The sequence below is a fragment of the Gymnodraco acuticeps genome, unplaced genomic scaffold (assembly GCF_902827175.1).
Source record: "Gymnodraco acuticeps unplaced genomic scaffold, fGymAcu1.1, whole genome shotgun sequence".
Lineage (NCBI taxonomy): Eukaryota > Metazoa > Chordata > Actinopteri > Perciformes > Bathydraconidae > Gymnodraco > Gymnodraco acuticeps.
The window spans coordinates 541,659-547,447 of NW_022990201.1; the positions used below are offsets into that span (position 1 = coordinate 541,659).

Genomic DNA, 5,789 nt, shown 5'->3' on the forward strand with positions numbered 1-5,789 from the left:
TTAACATTCTTTATTAAACTGCTCCAAATTATTTCTAGTATCAACCAATTGGTCTCCATAGACATTACTAAAATTAAAATAGTTGTTAAACTACTGACAAGTTTTCTGAAACCGAGCTTATGAACAACAGAGTAAAGGTCACTGGTTAAGCCAGGATCAATATATTTGTTGAAGTTTTTATTGTGTGCATAATAAATGTGTTAAATTAATTGAGCAATTCTTTAAAAGTATAATGTTGCAATTTCTTTAAAATAGGTAATTACAGTTACAAAATAGGTGTTGTTTTCCAAGGGCCTCTCTTTCACAGGCACTTTGAATCATAACACTCCCAAGTCCTACAGAGATCAGTATCACTTTGTGTTGCAAGCCAAATCCAGGGGTTCTACTCGAGCCCAATTTTAAATACCATAAAGAAAAGTATTGAACCCAGCTCGAGCTAAATGTCAAATGTATTTAATTAATGTGCAAGTGTTTTGATTTATTTAAAATGTTCCAGTCTAGCTTCCTTCGAGTTTAATATAAACAACAGATTGGTTCTCATAACATTCTCACTGCTGTGCTGTCCCAAATGTTTTAAACCTTGGGCACACACACACACACACACACACACACACACACACACACACACACACACACACACACACACACACACACACACACACACACACACACACACACACACACACACACACACACACACACACACACACACACACACACACACACACACACACACACACACTTTGGATGAGTAATCACTTCATCCAAATTGTAAATTGTTGCCTTCTTTAAAGTTATTAGTAATTCAAGATTAATTACTAAATTAAATTAGGTACATAACAATAAACAAAATAACTTTGAATTGATCATTTTGTTCACAACATTAGACCTTGTCCTCTAATCTCTACTAGAATAAGATAAGTGTGCATGTTTGGGTGTGGAACACTCCTGTGATGTACCTAATCTTGTTATCCTTTTCATTACAGAGCTTGGGAAATGGTGTATTGCTTAGATTCGGATCCGTGCAAAGTCCAATTATGACTGACTTTAGTTCTAATGTTAATTTGATTTCAACCCATAAGGAATTATTTAGATTAACTCAACATTTCACATGATGGATTAGTGCTCCACATTTTTCCCACTAATTTGTTGTGCAATTAGGCCGAAGGTAAAGAGAGACATTGATGACCTTGTGTCCCTTTTGTTGGTACGTGGTTCCATTCTGTCTATGGCCTTGGACGGCTTCACTAAGAATCACCCAGTTCTGACAGTCCGGCTGAGTGCAGTCACAGAGATGCTATGGCTGCTCTACATGAAATGACATTAATGGTCTGGTCTGAGAATGGACACCATTACCTGCTTCCAGAGACAACGCCAATTTGTAGAGGAAACTTCTGTGTAGCTATGCACTGGGAGTCACCGACTCAGGAAGGAGACACGGGAAGAGCAGTAGCTTTGATGTCAAACACATGATGGTTTATTTGGAGTTAACGGCCGGAGTATTCACATCACAAGTCCAAGAGTCAGAGGTTCTGACTTCACGGTAGAGTTGCCACGTCAATTCTGGAGAGCCTCTCTCTTGCCAGCCCATCTAACTGGTTTCGCAGAGAGTAAACAACATATTTGAGGAGATAGCCTAAACAGTGTGGGAACACAGAGCTACTTGCCTCGGACACTTATGACCTCGAAGATTTTACCTTGGAGTCCACAAATACAGAGAAGGAAGTGTCCCAGTGTACCCACAACACAGACCATCTGTATCCCAGTATTGACCGGTCACAGAATGGGAACAATAACATTATTGGCTAAGCCGCCTGTGTCCTTAAAGAAGGTAAACAGACATCGAGGTTTGTCCTGTATGTTACTAATTGGCGTCTTATGATAATTATTTCCACAACAGTGGGTAAATGGAATTGCTGTATTTTTATTTAGTTTGCGCATATTTCTACCTAATTCCACCCCTCCACTATCTGCCTGCGTCATAGCCCGGAAGGGGGGAGAGGCTAGGAGGGGGCTGGTAGACAGTCTCACCTAACTTCAAGAGACACCTAAATTAACATCAGAGGTTTATAACACCTCATAGATTAGACTTCATAATTAGATTATACAACTCTGAGGGGACAGGGGCCAGACAGCATAAAGAGACTTAATCAACACCTAAATTAACATCAGAGGCTTATAACACACCGGTGTGAAGTCACACCGGCCTGTTATAACACCTCCCGTCAAAGGACTAGACTTCATAATTAGATTATACAACTCTGAGGGGACAGGGGCCAGACAACACAAAGAGACTTAATCAACACATCAAATAATTAGACAACAAAGGCGCTAGCCCGGGGCTTTTCACATGACACAAAAGGATCTCTAACAAAGGCACTACACAGGGGGGGCATTTCACACCTACGTGTGATGATACCTCACCCCTCACATCAAAGGATCTCACACCTATGTGTGAATTCACACCTAGGTGGGACATCCACCAGCAAACAAAGGGAGGCGGGACTTAGCTCATTAACATAAGTAGGGAGAGGTGTGACCTGTCACACCACCTGTCACTTTTCCCCATGGCAAAGACAGCTAACGCCTCCAATGTATCTTCTTTCTTCTCACTAATGATTTATGATTCATTGTGTTTACAGAAATATCTGGTTTGGAGTGTACTGTGTCGGAACCACCATGCCGTCGGCGTGTAGCTCGCCAATGCGGATGCAAGAGTCTCCTTTTCCCACAAGCAGCTCTTCCCAGGAATCTCTGGTGAACCTAATCCAGCCAGTGGGCCGACACAAACAGGGTAAGGTTTACAGTGGTCATAATAGTAATACTGTTCCCTGTTGCCATGTGCATTTATCATGGCATAGTCATTGTAGTAGTTGTTCAAGTTATACAACTGCAGCCATAAGAACAATACAACATTTCATTACACAGTATATAATATACATCTCATAAAATGCCATGAATACAGTGTTGACTTTATTTTTCTCTTTTTGTAGTTAAATGGAAGCGGGATTTATCATCTGGCCTTCTGGAGTATCTGGAGAAAAGTGAGGACAGGGAGGAAAGGCTTCAGGAGCAGGGCCAGGCGTTGCTTAAGGAGCAGGGCCAGGCGATGCTTCAGGAGGTGCATGTGGCCAATGCTGAGTTCCTACGAGTTTTCACCAGAATCGAGTAGAACAGCCACTCAATGCTTGGCATGGTAGACAGGCTTGTGAAGGTGATGGAGGCCAACAACAAAAGCTGACCATATTTTTTTATATAAATAGTTCATACCTTTTTTGTATACACGTTCTTTTTTTGAATACACATTATTATTATAGTATATTCGCCACACTTTTTGGTGAATTATTGTCCATACATGTCTTTGATTTGTACAATAAACAAAATTCAAAAGTCATGTCTGATCCATGGATTTTATTGAAAAAACGGATAGGCATGTGTATTTGAGTTAAGAATATAGTCTAAACCGTTTGGGTATGCACTTTTTTTTATAAGAATATAGCCTAAACCACAGAAATGACTCTGGAAACGCTGCAGATAGAGCCATAAGAAAGGAATGCAACTGATTTAATGTGTAATCTTTTTATAGGCAACAATTTCAGCTTTGTTAGTTCCAGGTTTAATATTACTCAGATGTGAATCATGTGTGCAATCCTTATCATTTAAAGTGCCCATAAAATGATGTTTGAAATGTATACTTGCAATGTCTTCCTAGGAGAAGGCCCACTCACAGATTGACACACATTTAAATACAGGGCATTCACTTATGATATGACATACTGTACATTATATATGAGCCCCATCAATACAGGCTAATATGATGTTTTTTATTCTGATAACAGTATAGAAGCATCAGTATAAACAAGTTACATTGATAGGGATCCTTTTTCTTTTTATTTCCTGTCAAATTAATTAATATAGTTTTTAGTAAAGATATACTATTTTGATAAAGGGTAATAAGATTGAGTAAACATTGAACCAGTCCGGCCCTCGACTAGTACCCATTTATTTTTATTTTGGCCCACTGTGTATTTGAGTTAAGAATATAGTCTAACCCGTTTGGGTATGCACTTTTTTTATAAGAATATAGTTCATACCTGTTTGTATCTAGATGCTGTGATTTGTATACAAAATAAACACACTTCAAGTCTGATCCAGTGATTTTATTGTACAAAAAAAAGAGGCATGATACAAAATAGATCAGGTTTAACTGCAGTAATATTAGTGGTCCCCCATGTTGAAATAGTCCATCAATGCGGATCTAACATCAGCTCCTTCTTGTCTACCATTATCTGGTAAGGGGTGTAAAGCGGGTTGGTCGTACACAAGTTCATGGCAATCGTCAGTGAAGTTGTCGCTATGTTCCTCACATATGTTGTGTAGTACACAGCAAGTCACTGTCATTATTTTGCTGAGCTCCAGCTCGCAGTCGTTCCTTTTTAGGAGGCACCTCCATCTTCCTTTTAGCCTTCCAAACGCCATCTCAACAACCGACCGTGCACTGCTCAGTCTGTAATTGTAGGTGTGCTGTTCAGGGGTCAGTCTCCCAGTGTCCGAAAATGGTTTCATTAGCCATCTTTGCATTGGATAGGCTGGGTCACCAATCAGGTAATGTCCCACATCACAGCCAGAGATGGTCATTTTGTTTTGGCCTAGCAACACTCCATCACTGATAGCCACCCAAAGATTAGATTGTTTTAGCACTCTAGCATCATGTACACTACCTGGGTCGCCAACACACACATCCCAGAACATCCCCCTGCCATCAACAACAGCCTGTAGAACAACAGAATGCCATCCTTTTCTGTTATAATAGTCCTTGGGATAATCTCGGGGTGCTAAAATAGGGATGTGGCTTCCATCTATTGCACCAACACACTGTGGTGCTCTCCAACGTCTGTTGAAAAAAGTGGCCATTTCCACCAATTTCTCCACATCAGGAAATGTGATATGTAGTGGAAGCAGCACTTCCATGGTTGCCCTGCAGAAATCCTGAACACAGAGGCAAACGGTGCTTTGGCCTACTCCGAAAAGATGGCTGATGGTCCTGTATTCACCTCCGGTGGCCAGCTTCCAGAGGGCAATTGCAACCCGTTTTTTTATTGGGTATACACAGACGGTAATTTGTGTCTCTTCTCCCCATAACGCCGCTGACCTGGTTGCAGATATAGTCAAAGGACTGCCTGGACACGCGGAAATTCTGCATGAATTGCAGAGGGGAGAAGTCTGGAACAATGGTGTTCCACCAGTCGGAAGATCTGGGCTGTGTCCAAATAACACGCGACCTCCGCCTTTCCGCCAGCTTCAACATGATCTGTGGAAATAACATTGATAATCAATTTTAATGTTATACCATAGTAATTAATTTAGCAAAGCTGGGTAGTTTGAGCTTGGCGCATGCAGAGGCTAACAACAGCTAACTCTAACATCGAATAGGACATATATTTACCTTCTTTCTCCTACGGAATCTGAATCGTCGTTGATGTTTAGGATTGTAAAGCAGTTTTTAATTTAGCATGTAACGACTGTAAAGTTGGTAGTAAAGTCGTCCCATTACTTCCATTTCGTTTCGACAGAGCAAAACCAAAACGAGTAGCGCTTCAACACAATCGGCCATTGTTGTTGTTGTCGGTGTCAGCTGTGAGGGTTTTCCGCGCGGTTTAGCTTTATGAAGCAGGCACGCAAACGGTTACGTCATGACGCAAACGATGACGCAATGACGCAGCACCAGTCGGACTCTGGGCAGTGTGAAAAGAGCTTCCGCTAAACCGAAGAACCGGTTCTGAACCTGA

At 41.1% G+C, this 5,789-nt stretch overlaps 1 long non-coding RNA gene across 1 annotated transcript; it reads right to left on the minus strand.

The window, feature by feature from the left end:
* Positions 1–4,145: 4,145 nt before the first annotated feature.
* Positions 4,146–5,536, minus strand: LOC117547466. The gene is made up of 3 exons (XR_004569196.1): positions 5,447–5,536; positions 5,023–5,299; positions 4,146–4,507 (listed from the first exon to the last, which is right to left on the minus strand). It is a non-coding gene; the product is annotated as an uncharacterized LOC117547466 (long non-coding RNA).
* Between the last annotated feature and the right edge of the window lie 253 nt (positions 5,537–5,789).